At 31.9% G+C, this 18,502-nt stretch overlaps 1 pseudogene; it reads left to right on the top strand.

The window, feature by feature from the left end:
• The first annotated feature begins 237 nt into the window (after nt 1–237).
• Nucleotides 238–16,619, top strand: LOC134262182 (serum response factor-like; annotated as a pseudogene).
• The last annotated feature ends 1,883 nt before the right edge of the window (nt 16,620–18,502 follow it).

The following is an 18,502-nucleotide window of genomic DNA, read 5'->3' as shown; positions in this document are numbered from 1 at the left end:
TCATATTTACTCAAAATTTGGTCAATATTAATTCGCGAAACGAAAAACTACATTCCGAACATAGAAAATCATACATTAGGACATGTAGCAAGAATGAAAGCAATCTACAATCATTTCAGAGATATCTAAACGTGTCTGCCACATCCGAAGACGATAAATAATATGACCTAGATTTCTGCGCGCATTGATATACTCGCTGTGATTCGCCCGGTATTCCGTTTATGGCGAGGAGCAAATTAGGTACAGTCAGTACATTCTTCCATTCATGAACAGTTGATAGTAAAGGTTGTAACTGGACATATTTTACTGAAAACAATGAATGGTACACATTTGAATCAGCCAGCCTTCCCCACTGCCCCGGGGGGAGCGGTGAACGCGTTTACGATGGAAAATGTCGATCCTTCGACTTTGGAAGAGGATTCGGACTCCGAAGGGGAAATATCTGTGGCAACTAACCCCCAGGGGCTCAAGCCGGGGAAAAAGACCAAGGGGAGAGTCAAAATTAAAATGGAATTTATTGAAAATAAATTGAGGCGATATACAACTTTCAGCAAACGCAAAACAGGAATTATGAAAAAGGTCAGAACTTTTCTGTAATTTTCTTTTTAGACTGTCTAATTCCAAAGTTTTTAAATTATTTTGTTATTTATCATGTTTATAGTACTTAAAATAAAATTGATTACTGTTCTTAACAGGCTTATGAATTGTCGACTCTTACTGGCACTCAAGTAATGCTGCTAGTGGCAAGTGAAACTGGACATGTCTATACTTTTGCTACAAGAAAATTACAACCTATGATCACAAGTGACAGTGGAAAAGCACTTATTCAAACATGCCTCAATTCTCCAGATCCACCACCAGGTTCGCAGCCCCAGATGACAATGGACCAAAGAATGAATCCAACAGGTTTCGAGGAAACAGAATTATCCTATGCAGTCGGGGAAGAAGAGCACGCAAAAGTTTGTATACACTTTTAATTTCTCCAGGAAAATGTAAAAAATATGGGAACATTTTCTTTTTCTTTTTTTTTTTTATACCTAATCTAACCTTTTTTTTAAATTTAATTTTCTTAAAATTTTTATTTATTGTTTGAGTAACATTTTTATTTATTAATTGGGGGGAAAAACTTTAAAAGTTTCCAAGTTTTCATCAAGAAGACAATGAATTGTCTATAGAAGAATGACTGTACTGGAATATGCAGTTGCATTCATCCAAAAAAAAAATTCTGAAGTTACTTTGTACGCTTAACTCTCCAAATGCTGTGTTTACCATCTGTTGCAAATCAAGAGCTGGAGAATACCATAAATATCAGCTGTGTGTTTCTCTCAGCAGGAGCTTCTGTGCCATTTCTTGCCACTAATAGTGTGATAAGACCAAGGCAAAATACTTATTTGTTTGTTTATTGTTAACAATGATGGAGTTGTCATTATTAACACAGGAGGGGGTTAGGGAAATGCTAGGGGAGGGAGTCTGTTTGTATTTGCTCTTATATTTACAGGATATTAAGAAGTTTGGAAGTTTTCTCTCTGTTATGGGAGATGGGGAATGATTATATCAAATATGGAGTTGAAAAAAAAATCAGTCATATAAAGGTTTACTTTATAATATTGATAAATTTTATTACACGTGTATGATTAATCATAAATGGCACAGTACAAGAAGTATATAGTGTATTCTTTCATATTCATTTTTCCCCTTCAATGCGTGTTAAGAATTTTTGAAAACCAGAATTATTTTCTTCTTTTTGAAAATTTTATTAATGCTTCAATCACATTTAGAAAAAAAATTAAATTAATAAGTTTTTTTTAAATATTTATTAAAAGTAATAATGTGCTCTTGTATATCATGTAAAGTAAAGTTCTCTGGATGTACAAAGAGATCCATAAACCCTACTGCAATTTGCCTTTGCCTCACACTCCATTCCCAGAACTTTCAGTAAGAGGTACAAAGCCAAATTCGGCAGCAGGGATTCCCATATCCTGTGTAACTGGAGAAGCCCTGTATCAGAAGCTAATTGGAAGCCTTCCATGTAGGCAGAGATAAAACAGCTCCTTTCCTCACATATGTCAAAATTGTTTGTTTTATATCAAATAGGCTTCTGTAGCTACTGCTGGGAAAGTCTAGAGGAATAAGTCATGTAATCTTACTTGGGAATGGGCGGAACTGGAGCAGTTATGGAGAATTATGTCAGGGCGCTCACCATCTGTAGATTGTAGATTCTGATTTCCCCTAAGCTCTATAGGTGATTAACTTTGTAAATGAAGGAATGAAGTAGCTGCAGTAAAGAACAAAGTTACTTTTGCTTCCAGATAAACACAAAAACACAATGCTCATTAATTCAGTGAAAATTTAAAAAAAACTTTTAATGAAATTAGGAAAGTAATTTCAAGCTCTAAAAGTATTGTTTTTCCTCTTTTTATTCTTAATTTAAGAAAATATGTACTAAATGTTAAGTGTTTTTTTTTTCTGAATTTGGATGATACAAATTATTAACTAAATTGAGCAAGAAAACTTGTTTCTCAAGTTTAATTGCATCAGTACTGTATTTTAATTTTTTTTTAATGAAATCATATTTGATCAACAAATCAATCATTAAGGTATCAAAATCAAATTTCTGTATAGTATAATAATCTGAATAGGATTGAGGAGACAGAGTAGGTTTTCCTTCAGGGGGCGAGTGTGCTGTTAGTGTCAATGAGATTCAGTTGTTATGTGTGATGGATATATTATGGTGGAGAGATATTGCCCCTCCAAGATCAGGCAAACACATCTCCCTCAAGTTAAAAGGAATGAATTTATCACCATGGCAATATTTACTCTTGTAATGTATGAATGTTGTGTGTATGAGAGAGATTTCTTAGTCAGCAGTGAAATGCTGCAAATATGTCTTAGAGAGGCAGTGCGCCAAATTTGTTCCAGCCAAATTTGTTCCAGCGTGTCATGGCTTCTGGAATAAAAATGAGTTGAATAAGGAATTTTTATTGAAATAAGCTTGATTAATGTTTTGCCAGCAGATTTTATGAAATGTAAATGAGTACAAAATATTTACTAGCAACTTTTTTAGCAGATATCAGTTTATCTGATTTGATTTTTTTTTTAATATGAGTCTCTTACTATATAAATAATAGCTTTAAAAAAAACTTTATTATCTTTAATCTAATATTGAATTTCAATTTTTAAAAAAAAATATTTTTAAAGATAATAATTCTTTTTGAATTTTGAAAGTAAAGTTCACTTTTTAACAAAATCTCATTGAAAAAGAGAAACCCTCCAAAGAAGATTTACAGATTGAAAAAAAAAAAAGCAGAATGATAATGATTTTCCTAAAATTTGAAAAAAGAAAATACTAACAATTAATTAATTGACTAAAGCATATTGCTATATATATGTTCCTATCTTTTTAAGAATTTTAAATAATTCAAGTTCAAAATGATTTCTTAATCCTCACATTAATACATGTATGATGTAGTCATATTAATAAGTGATAATCTAGTAATCATGCTAGATGTGGTGTAGTGCTGTTGAGACACACCAAGAACAGACATTTTTCACATTAAAAAGGAACATGTTTATCTCCATGGCAACAATTTTCCCTGGAATTTTAGTGGTAATATATAGATGCTTTGTATGAGTGATTTATATCACTGCAAGCACATGCTGCAAATATGTCTTGGAGAGGCGTACAAATTTGCTCCATTGTTGTTACTTCAGGAATAGAAATGGGTTGAATAAGGAATTTGTATTTATTATAATATTATTTTCTTGAAAGGAAGGCGGGGGGGGGGGGGGGGGGGGGGTATTCAATATTTTGATTCTATTTTTTAATAGCATTATACAAATTATTGTTGTCTTAAAAGATGCTATTTTTGCATTTTTAATATCTTAAGGGAGCTTTATGCTTAGGCCACAAAAGTTTGCCCAACCTTCGAAATCTAAAATAGTAAAATAAAAAAAACAAACAAACAAAAACCAGTTAAGGTCAAACACAATGTAGTTTGAACTTTATTGGGTTCTTCCCAGGAGTTGAAGAGTTCCACTAAACGAAGGACCCGTGTGCAATACTTTTAATGTTTGTATATGGATTAGTACACCTCTTCTAAAACAATTTTTTGATAAAGAAAAATCTGGAATTTATGTTTTGTAATTTTTGTACATTTTTCTTTGAATAATGCAAAAATTTTCACAATTTGATATCTTTTTAAAACCCCTGGTAAGGCATGCTGATTTTTTGTCTAAGAACATGTAATGGTATTGTAAGTTTAAATTTAAAATATCTTGAAAAATTAACAGTACTAAGGTGAGATACATTGCGTATGTCCTTAATTTTATATGGTATACATGGTATCAATATATTTTGAAGACCTATTTCCTTTATACAAATTTGAGTGACATTAGAGATATATATATATTGCATTTGATTTGTTTTATACTCTTTGTATATGAATTATTTATAAAAAGTAAAAAAAAAAACCTCCTGAATAATATAAGGAAAATATAAAAATAAATTCCAAATTTGTAAATTTGCAGATATTATAACTTGTTTGTTTTGATTTAATCTAGTATTAAATATGTGTGCCCTTATTTTAATAGCAGCAACAATTAAACAATTTGTGACCATTCAGCAGTCATAATTCAAGGTTCTATGGCTTTTACATCAAATCATTTAACACCCATTCCCTTGCAATAAACATTTTATGATTTTCAGGCTATTGGTTTCTTATTATTTTCTTTTCACTTATTCATTATATTTTGACACTCTTTATAAGCTGTAAACATATGGCTCAAATATTTCATGGAATCAAAATTATGATAGTTTTTAAACAGGCTGAGTGGTGAAATTGTTCAACAGCAGATCCACTGTTATAACGCAAGGATAAACCTAAATTGAAGAAAATTTTAAAATCATAAACCAGACCGATCAAAGTTTGGATCAATTCAGTGAACTATTACAGCCCTTATGAATATACTGTTACAGTTCTTCTTGCATAAAAATCAAACTAGTCAACAAGAATTATAATTTATATCATATGTAATTGGGTGTGTTACAGGTGGAGAGTGGGATGAAGCCAATGTTTATGCCTGTATCCATCCCACACCAGGACTGATCAACAGAAGTTTTCAACACGAGTGGTAAAACTGCAGCAGACCACCCCCAGCAGTCAGGCCACCTCCCAGTCCCCACCTACATCCTCCGCCTCCAAAAATCTGGCCGGCAATATATACCATCCCAGGCCTCCCTCCGGGGGCGGTGTTAGTCCCACAAGGTAGATAACTGCTTCAATATGCACAAAGTTCAGTAAAAAGGAGATAAATGCTTCTGTATGCCACAATTTGGTAACCATAAGCCAAAGTTTTCTTCAGTAGATTGATTCATAAACATAAGAGCAAATATTGCTTCAGTGACTTCAGAAAATTAATGATTATTTTCTTTTTAGGAGCACCACTGATCCCAATTCAGCAGAATGGTCAGCCAGTGTCCCAGTCCTCCCAGGCCCAGACACTGTACAGACTCCCCAACTCCAATCAGATAGTAGCTCTCTCAGGTATGTACAGGACCTCAATATTACAATGCCCCAGTCCTCCCACACACTGTACAGACTCCCCAACTCCAATCAGATAGTAGCATCCACAAGTCATTTTACGCTATTTATTACGCTATGTGACAGTATACAAAACTACCAGTTTTAAAAAGCGTATTTAACACATTTTCGTGTCTCTAACTTCAAAAAATCTAATTGAACTGTAAAGATAAATTGTTAAACAATCTAAAAATTATAATTTTATAATTTTTTATCGCTATATTTTGTTTTAATTCCTATCAAATGTTCAAGCATGTTCTGAAATAAAACGTCACGATTTTAGCGCGTCGTAAAAACCGCATTCTTTTATTCCGCTGTTTATAGGACAACAGAGGATATATTCATTTTATTTGTACAATGGTAGATACAGCTGATTATTCTGAATATAATGATACCAAACACGACTAGCCAGATTCGTATATTGCTATGATTATGGATAGTCAAATGTAAGCATTTTTTCGGAGAGTTTTTTCACTCGTTTGACGAACCGGTTGCATATATGTGTTACAATAATAGATCGAAAGAGAATCTTCTCCTCTTTAAGAAACTGTGTAGATTTATTTTCCTTACAACGGCGCTAAGAAGCGATATTTCAAATAACAACACAACATATAGCCAGCGTGAATGATATTTGACGTCATTTCCACGCCCTCCACGATTCCTGGAAATTGTTTTGTAATGGAGTTTGTTTACTGTTACTACAGAAATATTCAGAGGGGGATAAATTTCAATGTCTTTTTTATGGGGTACCCGAAGGGGTAATTTTAAATATAATATTTTTTTATCTATGAAAACATGTCAAAAATATAATAAAACAAGGAACTTCTATAAAGTAAAATTGACGTTATAATTTTGAAGCAATAAAAAATTATAATCATGAGTAAGAAATAAAATAAAAATGTAAGAATATAAGTACCTAGTGTAAAGTAAAAATACAATAGCCTTCTGATTTTTTAATTAAAAGAAATGTATATAAATTCAATTGAGTTCATGAATAAATTAGCTTATTTAATGATATGTTAAATTCTAGAAGAACATGTTTACAAAATCCATATTACAGAAAATTTTGTAAGGTACGTGGGATATATTTCTATAATCATAACGTTCATTCAGCTTGTCTCATATGATTTTTTCCCCATTGGTATACAGTTTATATCCATACATTGGCATTTTATTGAAACTTAATATAAATGTTTTTATATTTTTATATACAACACAAATGTAAAAATAGTATTTGCCAGGTGCTCATTTTTTTCAAGAGACAATAAGGCCTAAAAATATTCTAGATTCGTTTTCCATGGATGTAGATCATATGCATTTGATCTAATATGTTGTGTAGATTTTATTTTTTTACTTAGATTATATTTGACTGGTAAATACTATTTCTTAAAATTTCAAAGTATTCTTGATTACAACACTAACAATAAATTACATGCATGTTAGGGCATAAACGTCGGAAGCAAATTGAAAGTGGGGTGGCTGATTGAAAGTGGGGGGGGGGGGCTAAACCAACAAAAAAGGTAAACCACAATTTTCAATGCCTAAAAAATATCTATCTTTGAAAAAAAGGGGGGATTAAGACCCCTAACCCCCCCCCCCCCCCCCCCCCCCCCGGTTTCGACGCCTATGTAGAATATGAACATATGGATGGGTAGACGGATGAATAGTAAAAATCAAATAGGCAAAATAATTTTACTGATGCATCAAAGAGGTCTAAAATTTAAACAAGAAATTAAAATTGTGGTCCCCCAGCTGCATTTCATTTCTGGTATTTTTCACTGAGAGCATCTCGCGGCTCATACATCGCACCTCGGAGGTTTGAATGGAGCCTAGCGGAGTCAGCCGAGGATTGCCGATTGGAAATTTTTCGATATTTCAACTTTTCATGGCCGACATGTTTTAGTTTTCATTTCTGACATTTTAAAATTTTCATTTCTGACTCTTTTCAGTTTGTACTTTTGGTTATTAAAACAGGATTGAAGAATTCACTTATGAAAAATTTCATTTACGTGTTGAAAAAAAAAATTAAAGTGTATATCAAATGTCTTAGACATTGACATCTAATTTAGTGAACATACATTGGGGGTGAAAGTGCTGCATGCATGTACTATACATGTACGTATAGACAAAATCTTTAATTTTTTTACCGGCTGTTTGTCTCTGTGTGGATAATATTACATTATTTATGGCATATTGTTCCAAATATGAACTCCCTATAATATGTCATTCAAAAGTTATAACTAAAGTTGTTTTTTTTTTGAAAATTAGGTCAAACATATAGGTCCAGATCAAGGGGGTCAGAAATCATATAAAAGAACATGTTAAATATGAAAGCATTATCTCTTCTCAATCAGAAGTTATAAGGGGAAAATTGCATTTTTGAAAAGTATGTCAAACGTCACGGTTCAAGGTCACAAGATCAAAATCCACAGTGTATTTAGAAATGATAATATACATATGAAATGTGAAAGCTCTATACAGTGTACTTTCCATCGTCACAAACCACGACTAAAATGTACAATCCTATCACATACTAGTAAGCGGACGCCAAACCGTGGCTTGTGACTTTGTATCTTTTCTCATTCAAAAGTTATGACCAAGATTCAAGTTTTTGAAAGTATTTCGAGGTCATGAGGTAAAAAGTTATTAAGGTAAGTCCATACTTTCAGAATTTTCTGTCAAACTCTTTATTTTTCGAGAAAATCTTGAAAAAGTCATAATCTAACAAAACCACCCATAAAAAACTTATCTTTGCAGGTTAATTTTCATGCAACATGTCTCGGAGTATATACCTCTTAAACTTCAACAGCCAAAATTCAACATATAGAAGTGTAACATCATATTTTATTTAGCAGTGTACCACATCACATCCAATTATTGTTAAAACTAAGGAAAATCATAAATATTTATTTTTCAAGAAAATATTTGAAATTTGTATTTGAAAACACTAAAAAATTGATATTGATTCTGTCAAAATCTCTCAAAGAAAAAGCTCAAAATATCTTTATTTTAAATATTTTTCAAAATCTTATATGTTTATATGCTATTTTTTCTTCACAATTATTTCGAATTATATCCTAGGTTAGCAAAAAAATATACTTTTTTATTATTGACCAGAAAAATTTTACAAAACAGCCTTTTTAACACCTATACCCCCATTTTTGGATTATCTATTTTTTCAATCGTTCTTTGCAAAACTTATAAAAAAAGTAAATTTAAAAAGATGATATATGCTAAAAATTAAAGATAAACAGATCTCAAGTTAGTTTGTTTAAAAAAATATAAAAAGCTATAGGTCCATGAAGGCAATTAAGAATTCTCTGTCTGGGTATGTACTAAATTACATATAGATCCTATGGACATAGTGCAAAGTGGTTATTCCTATAAATAATGTACATTAAATGCTTTGTGTGCACAATGACACTACAATAAACAAATATATACTTGCTACATTATTTTCAATCATCACACAAGATTTTATTTCAATAGACAAGGGTAATCAAAATTTCATATTGGTGTGTAAAATTAAAACCGGATCCGTAAAAGTATGGACCTGCCTTAAGTTATTAGGGGCCGCCAGGAGGTGGAGGGTTACTCGATATGAAAGTTTGAAGTATTTCTGCGGACTTAGAACAACTTAAATAAAAATATCTAATATTTATATTATAGAGAATATTTAAAAAAGCTATTTTAAATGTTTAACAAAAAGCACAATAATCATAAAATCAAAATTTTATAAATAATGGGTGTAAATGTTTCATCCAATCCTGATTGACAAACTCTAACATGACAGCGACTTGAAAGAGAAGAAATGTAGTGGTGGATCTAGGGGGAGTTGGGGGGGGGGTGTTTACATTCTCTAAGAGAGAGCGAGGAGTCCCACATATTTTATATTTGTTGCGAAAACTACTTTAACATTAAACTTCTACCAGAGTTCGTTTACAAGTACCAAACTGGTTGCAGATACACAGAAGTCTATGGACAGTTTGCTTATACAAATACAGTTTATTGTATATGCATTATGCATGAAGAAAATCGGAAATGTCGCATGCACGTGTTTTATATCACGAGGATATTTTAATAGATAAATGTAAGAAATTTTAAAAACACATCACGCAAATTTCAGTTTCTTATTACTATATCAAAGGAACAATTAATTGGGTTTGCGGCCGATTTTTGACGCTTGCAACAATATATAGGTTTCTTGTAGTGTATTTAGAAAGGTCTTGTCACAGTTTAAACACATGAATAATATAAAATTCTATCTCTTCTCTGTTCTAATTTTAAAGAGATGACCAAGGTTGAATTTTTGTGACATACGAACAGATTTACAGTCTGACTGACAAACAGACAGACGAATAAGATTTAAAGAAACCTCGATCACTTTCGCAAAAGCAGGGCAAATCAAATGTTTTACACCAGAGAGAGAGAGAGAGAGAGAGAGAGAGAGAGAGAGAGCTTTAATAATTCACAAAAAAATTCGGACAAACTTTAACACACATTAGGAAAGATCTACATGTTAAACTAGATGTCGTTCAAATGAATTTTAAATTAAAGTCCCCCCTCCTTTTTCTTTTCAGAATTTATCATATGCTGCTGTTATATCTATGACTTATATTCTTCTAGTTTTTTTTAGTTATTCAGAGTCTCAACTTACATATCGGAATAATTTAAGATTTACATCACGCTCACATTTAATACTAGTTCATAACCAATTCTCCTCATCATATCAAATGTATTCGTATGAAGAATTTAAAATGCAATTTTTTGTTTTTAATAATTTACATCAAAATTTCATGATTTTTAGTTTCCTTATATAATAAGTGGATATCACTCCAACTCTCTATATCCCATGCGCGGATCCAGGAATTAAAGTTAGAGGGGGCGCCCATAATCTGCAGGCGTCTGGTTTAAGCTGAATTCTAGAGATTTTGTAGGAAAAATTGAGGTTTACCGAGAAGACATTTTTACATTTTCTCGACGAAACTATGACTTACGCTAACTTTGGCAATTTTAGGGGGCGGATGCCACCCCCTTTAATCCGCCACTGAATTTTGTAATTGCAAGCATTGTGCCCAACACAAAGATTAATTTTACAAAAGGATAAATACAGTCTTAAAATTTCTAGTAATTAAAGAAAAAATTCAGTGACCTTGACTGTGACCTGTATGTTAAAAATAGTTTTTTCGTTTTTAGTTAACCTTTGCAATAACTTTTGAACCACAAGAAATAGAGACTTCATTTTTGGTATCCATATTTTACTAATCATGTTCTCTCAAATGACACCAAGGTCAATTGCCTTGTGACCTTGACTGTGACATATGTGCCAAAAAGTTTTTTTTTTATTTTGTCGTTGCCGGGCGCATAGTGTTTCACAAACAAATCTTGTTTTAAATTAATTTGTGATCATTTTTATTGATTGGATTTGTTGACGTCTTTTTATAAGCATAACGTCAACGTAACGTTGCGTGTCCCATGTGACCCAATTAATTATACTGGAAGAAGACTCTCACCTTCTAATGATTCAAGTCAATCTAGGAGTTTGATGCAATTGAACTTTAATAGCTCTGAGTCTGGGCAAAGGAAATAAGAAGAAAGAGATTATATTTTGAATATATTACCTTAAGTTTTGACCTCAATGCTACTAGGTATTTTCTTCAGAAAAGTGGTCACACACTAAAACAATACCTTTACATTTCGCAATCTATTTTTAGTAAGAATGCTTGACCAGAAAATTTCGAAATTATATTTTTCTTAAACAATTTTTTATAAGCTTTGATTTGATATATAACACAAGTGGTATATAATAAATTTAAAATTTGACTTGTGGTTGCTACAGATAGTAGCTCTCTCAGGTATGTACAGGACCGTTTTCATTCATTTTTTTTTCGCAGAGGTTGCACATATTGAAATGAGATTTGGTATACAGAATTATCATAAGAATATCTAGGTCAAGTTCTGTTTTGGGTACGATCAAGCCATTTTGAACAGAGTTATGCCCCTTGGACTAATTTTCAGTGTCTGCATTTTCTTTGCAGAGGTTGCATATATTGAAATTAAATTTTGTATAAAGATTTATCATAAGAATATCTAGGTCAGTCTGTTTTGGGTATTTTGGAATGAGTTAATGAGTTATGCCCCTTGGACTTAGAAAAATTCCAATTATTTTGGGGAGGAGGGCATAAGACAAGTGTTTTACAAACATCTCTTGTTATGGGACTTTTATTGTAGGCCCTATTGAATGCCTTGCAGGGTCTACTCTTCGGAATCAGTGGTATTCAGTCTTCATTTTGTTTGTTTCATTATCTTAAAGACGTACAACACACTGGGGGAGATAACTCTTGCGATTTCAATTGAACGTTTGACGTGACGTCAAATTTAACGTCAAAAATAAAGCGTCAGAACGACGAGTAAAACGATCCCGATGTATATCAATCATGAAAGAAAATTGGGATATGGGGCTTGGCTGTGATTGTCCGTATCGTATTCAATCAATAAGTTTTTTTTTAATTAACCCGATTAAACTCCGTAAAAAGCAAGACATAAAATACCATCCCTTAATGATTATATCATTTCATTTCATATACAATAAATTGTATTTTTTATCAAAGCGCAGCATTTTATTTTATTCTGAAAATTTATTTTAATTCTCATTATGTACAATTGGCTATATAACATTCCGATTAATGATCTTCATTACAATTTGTGCATACACGATATAAATGTATTGGTTTTCTTCTTTAATTAAATAAAACAACAATAAATAAAAAACTTTTTACAATGTAAAATCGATGTTGTTCTCAGACCCTTATTGATCAAAGAGGAACAACTCTGAAAATGTAGGAGATGTTTATTTTCCTCCCTTTATTCACGGTTTTCCACAGAATCAGATACATTTACAGCAAGACCTGATAAATCCGAGATTTGAATACTACAGACCTCATATACACAATGTAAGTATACAATTGAAAAGAATTGTTCACTTGTACTGAAATTATCTGCATTTATGAATATCCTATTGCAGCAAATCGTAACTTTGACTTTCTGTCAACAATGTCGGTTCGCATTTCCTCGAATCAAAACAAAACGTAGCCCATAAGATTTTTAAAAAAAATATCAATGTACGATTTGATATAAATTGAAGTAGATGAAGAGTTTAATGTTTGATATTTTGAAGTTAATGTGGACGAATACGGAATTTTCATTTTAACTTTAGAAGCGACGACAATGAAAGAAATGCCACTGCGTACATACAATATCATGAGGGTGCATGTACATCTATATAATGCAAATGTCGATGTATCCCCACGGCCACATACTGTCTCGTTTGAAATAATGACATGAAAGAAACTACAATTATTCCATTTATATCACAGGAGAGTTGAACATACACCATTTTTTAATAAATAAAATAAAAGAAATAAAATTAAAAATCAACATATTCAAGTTCAACAAAACTTGAATTCGTATCCAGGTTTCATGTGATATGGAATGCATAACGCATACGTATATGGACTAAACACTAAAATCTTTCAGTAATTTTTTCCTGATACATATAAAAAGAGTAGTCAATATTTATTCTGCATTCATGAATTTAAAAACTAATGCATGCCTCCGGGATTCTTGACGAAATACCAGTATATGTGCACCGTAAACGACGTTTCGTCAAACGATAATGGTCTGTGACGCAAAAAAGGAAGGGGTGGGGGTGATAGGGGTATTCAAAAATTGCCTAAAAATCAACATTTAAATACGCTTTACATATTATAACTTTTAAATTTGTAAGTTTATATATTTTTGAAGCAAAACCAATATTCTTATTTAATTATTTTTACTGTGTATTTGTAGATTCATATAACAAAGTGATCGACCCCGTCTGAAAGACGCGCGGGAACGTGATTTATTGAGAAAGGGGGAGGGGATAATTTTCCGCTATTAAATCAAAACTGGTCGTTCAAAAATTATAAAAAAAAATTATGAAGATTACTTTTACTACCAGCTACCTACAGAAAGTTTTTTACCAAAATTAAACGACAGATTTTTTCACAAAAAAATTTTGAATTTGAAAAATACGCAATTTTCAAGGCTTAGAAAATTCATAATTTTTCAGTTTAAGGTCTTTAAAAATTGTTTTGATGATATGCATATCAAAAAGATGACTTTGTTTTTGTGTTAAATGGTTTAAGGAATAAGCCAATGAAATTTGACATTTATATCTAACCTGGTTTTTTTGAAAATCAAGGTTTAAGTAGTTCATTGATTAAAAATTTTCTCTCCTTGTAAACAACTAAAGGGGGGTAACTTTCGGAAGTTCCTGTCCAAAAACCACTCGAACGATTTTGTCCAAAATATGCATACATGCAGTAGATATAGTCATGTACTATATATACAAAAAGAACGAAAATTAAACGACAGGAATTTTTGGGGGTAGGTGTGTTGTACATCCTTAATTGTGATTTGTTTGATGGTTAAAGTTTGAGTTTGATTGACAGGTGCCAGCAGCGATTCCTCGTCCCAGCAGACATTGGTCACCTCGGCGTCGGACAACATCGCCACACTGACCAATGTTAGTACAGCAGGACTACAGACAGCTCAAGCAGGTACACTTCAGTTATATATACATATGTTATGTTTTGCAAAAATCAAATTTTTGAAAATCTTTATTGTTGATGTTTATTTTTTATTTACGAAAATTATTTAATATCAGTTTATTCTATTAAATTTTTGTTTTTCACTGTAATCTGCAGCAGTTGAGAGGAAGTACTGTATTTTTACATATAAATATAACTTGGCTGCTTGTTTATAGTCAAAATCTGGATTGCTGTATGAACAATTAGCTGTTCTTAAACTTATAATAGTCAGAAAGATACAACGGGTCATCTTTTTGTAGGTACACAGAACACAGCAGCCATGACCCCTGGTGTCGTCATGTACCATACTCCACAGGGTATTGTGTATGCTCCAACAACACTGCAGGATGCCAGCCGGTCCATGTTCAACTTCCAGCAGACCCCCACAGCCCTGCCTTTATCCCAGTCAGAGAACGGTCAACAGATCATCACAATCCCCATACCTGTCAGTCTTGCGGCGGGAGGCAATTCACAGGTAAAGTGATGTCAGAGCTCAATAAAATATACAACATATACTTCTATTCAAATTTTGAATCCAGTTTATTAATTGTTTTACGATAGAAAATTACACATTTTTATCATCTTCAATACATTGATTGCAAATTGTCTTTCATTTGTAAATCAAAATGAATGATTTTAATCATAGGAAGTACATATTTTTCAAAGCATTGTCTGTGTAAACAAATGTGACATTAAATGACATTTCTGTATTTATTTTGTAGGTCCCAATTCAGTATCAGTTTGCAACACAAGTATCAGATGCTCAACAGGCAACTCTTTCTCAACCCACACCCGCTAAAAAACCCAAGAAATGAGAGCAAGGGTCGCAAACAGAGTTACCTACTCTTGAGAGGAATGGAGCAGACAAGAGTTGTGTGCCCCTGCATAATAGAGGTTGTCTTCCACATGGACATTGTGCTGTGTGATTGTATGTGCCAAACAAACATTGTGTAAACATGTAGAAAGCCCCCAGTAATGTGATAGGGGTGAAGTGAATGTGCCTGGTTTTATGGAAACAAAGGGTACAATTGAAAGAAATTTCTATAATTCTTTCTTTGACTTATTTATGTTTAATTGTATATTTAATATGTTAACAATAAGAATTTCAGAATGGAACAGTCTCGTTCACAATGAATTAATTTATATGAATACAATTTGAATTTTTATATCAATTTCATTAACCTCAATGAAAAGAATATAAGTATTTTCTATAAATGTTTAATTTCTAAGACTCAATTTTCATACATGTACTTGACATGACAATTACATGCTTGTTGCTGATAGGAAGTCAACTCTGTCCCATTTCAAAGTTATGTTTGTACCGGTATGTTTTTTTGTTTTTTTTACATTTAATACAACTGGACGGCTAAGGCTTTGTGCAAAGGAATTGATAATCATAGGTTACATTGAGTAAAGCAATAACTGATATGAACTTGGCTTTAAAAAAGACAGATGAATAGGCAAAGGAAAGATAACTTAATGGATGGGATGCCATATCTTTTGAAAAAAAGGTTTAAAGATATCTGAATGTTTTCTACAGGGATGAATAAATTTGAATTTTGTTGTTTATATACACTGTATATAGAAGCATGAAAATTTGGTCATATACATGTACTATGTATATATATTTTTGTATCTCATTGAGATTTTGTATTTATAATTGTTATGAGATTCATGTGAAGTTGAATGTAATCTTCATAAGTTTGTCTGTAGTTTCTTTGTCAGTAGTATTATTCTTTTCAGTACCATCAGATTCAGACTAAATGGCAGCTGTATTTTTATTTATTTAGAATCAATTTAAATGTATATTTTGTTGAATTAAGTACCAGTAATTTTACTTGAGTATTGTTGGTGATTCATTTCAGCTTTGGACCAGTTACTGTGTATATTGTGCTATTTCTTTGACATGCATACATTATATTCTGTGTTAGATTTTTACTTCAAAGTTCTGTGCCTGCTGCCTTCTTTTATAGATTCCTTGCATATCAAACTGATGGTTACAAGATGTTGTAAACAGTTTGTAGCATCAACACAAGTTATTTTTTACATTACCTGCATGTTTTTTGTAGCCTCTTGTTGCATAAGTGTCTTAAGAATTTCACACCTTGTCCGACTGCAGGACATAAAACAATTGCATCATTTTGTTTTACAGAAGATTCTTAATTTTTCTGTATATTCACTATCGTTACTTTTTAACCTAGTCATTTTAATTCTGACCTGTTTCTTTTGTATATTTTAATGATCAAGTACATTGAAATCCAGTTATATGTATTATTTATTGATGGTTTTCGAAGCTATTATGTGTCATATCATGTTGAAAAGATTCTGAATTTCATTGATAAAGTGAAGAATTGAAACACATTTTCTGTTTAATACTATATATTATTAAAGATATTTGTACATTATAAAACTGTGTCTTCCTTGGAGTTCAGAATGGTACAGGCCAGTCACCATATTTAATGGGTACATGTACTTATAAAATGTGCATCATGGCCATTTTTCCTTTCCCTATGGATTAATTATAAACTGGCAGTGTACTTTGAATAAGAAAGAGAAAAACAGCATTTGAGTTGATTAATGGCAAAGTTCTTGCTTTGCTCTTTGAAAGCCAAATGTGTCCAATAAAATCATAAAACATTTGCACTAAATAAAGATTCTGTGAAAGGCTCAATCAAATTAATTTACCCGACAGTCTTATTTAGGAGCTGCAAATAAGAAATGGGTACCCCTAATTTTATGGCAAGAATGGCAGTGTCCATGATTTGTTACGGAAAAATTCTCGGTTAACCTTGGACTTTCAGTAAAGCTGGGCATAATTAGCGTCGGAAATTTACACAGCTTTCATTCACCATTGAAATATACATGGGATAGAAATTCCAGTGAATGTCAACGAGTATAGCAATTATCCAATACAGCGTCTTGTATGGCAAAGAGGTGTTCTTAACCGTTTGACAGACGCTTATTATGCAGCACCGAGAATGCCACGCCTTACTGAAAGTCCAAGCTTAACTGAGAATTGTATTATGAAAAAATTTCCTTTCTTTTCCAAATTATTTCAAAAGTTAGATTGATTTGAAATTCTCATTTATCTCAGTTTATAGTCTTGTAAAGACCTAGAATCGCGTTAAAAGTGACAAATTCACATGTCTCCTTTGCAAAGGCTAATCATAATAAATAATCCTGTAGAGTATTCGTCTTCAAAATAATTTATTCACAAATGGACATTGTTTTTACAAATAATAAAACATGTAATATCAAACAATTTAAACCAAATCTGTCAAGTTAACAATTTTAAATTTTGCATGCTATAGCATTCACATGTACTTCAACCAGTAATGATGATCATGAACAGCATGTGTGAATACTGATAGATGTTATAAGTGAAAGGCCAGGCTTTACTACTTGTATTGATATAATATGTTGCAATTTATGAGAACATTATTGCAAGCTTGCAACATATATAAAAACAATGAGACATTTCATTTTTTTTCCACAAACAGCACATTACAATCATTGCTGAGTTTTCGGCTAAGCCTAAATTACTATAACTTTTGTACTGTATTGTACATATTTTTGGATACTGCAGTCAAATTATCAATATCTTAAACAGAATTTTTAACCTCTCTCATAGAACAGAACATAAACCTAAGAAAAATAAAGTTGCTTAGATACATGTATATTTTTGTAATGTACAGACAATTTTTATAACCATGCATCTGCATGATCACTGAATTACATATCTAAATGTGACTCACAAAACAAAATTTTACTGACAGGCATTACTTCAACTTTAAAATTTTTTCTCTGAAATCAGGCACCTGAATCAATTGCACGCAACAAAATGAGGTATTGTTTAATTCATTATGTATAAAATATGTATCAGAAATGCAAATCCAATGAACAAATAACCAGTGAAATGCAAAATGATGCGATTATCAATAAAGTGAAAGACTATCAAGTTAAAAAAAAAAAACAACAAAAATCCCTCGGTAATATTCCTAAATCAAGTGTCAAAAACACACAAAGGTCAAGAATGGTCACTGCATTTTATTTCTGGCATTTTTGAAATTTCCTTTTCCAGCATTATAGATTTTTCAGAAGTGATTTTGAATTGAAGATTGAAATGAAGAAACCCAGCTTCCTGTGGTAGCCATGATTTGAACAATCTGCTACCCACAGAGGAATAAACAGAAAATAGAATTTAAAGTGTAGAACAGTTTATATATATATCTTTTTTTCTTCTAGTGAAAAGCTGAACAACATCATACCACACATCTGGAACATATATAACTG

The sequence above is a fragment of the Saccostrea cucullata genome, unplaced genomic scaffold (genome assembly GCF_032062105.1).
Source record: "Saccostrea cucullata isolate Sc308-1 unplaced genomic scaffold, CSIRO_AGI_Scuc_v1 ctg12355, whole genome shotgun sequence".
NCBI lineage: Eukaryota > Metazoa > Mollusca > Bivalvia > Ostreida > Ostreidae > Saccostrea > Saccostrea cuccullata.
Note: the sequence above shows the minus strand (reverse complement) of the source record. Positions and strands in the feature narration are given on the sequence as shown.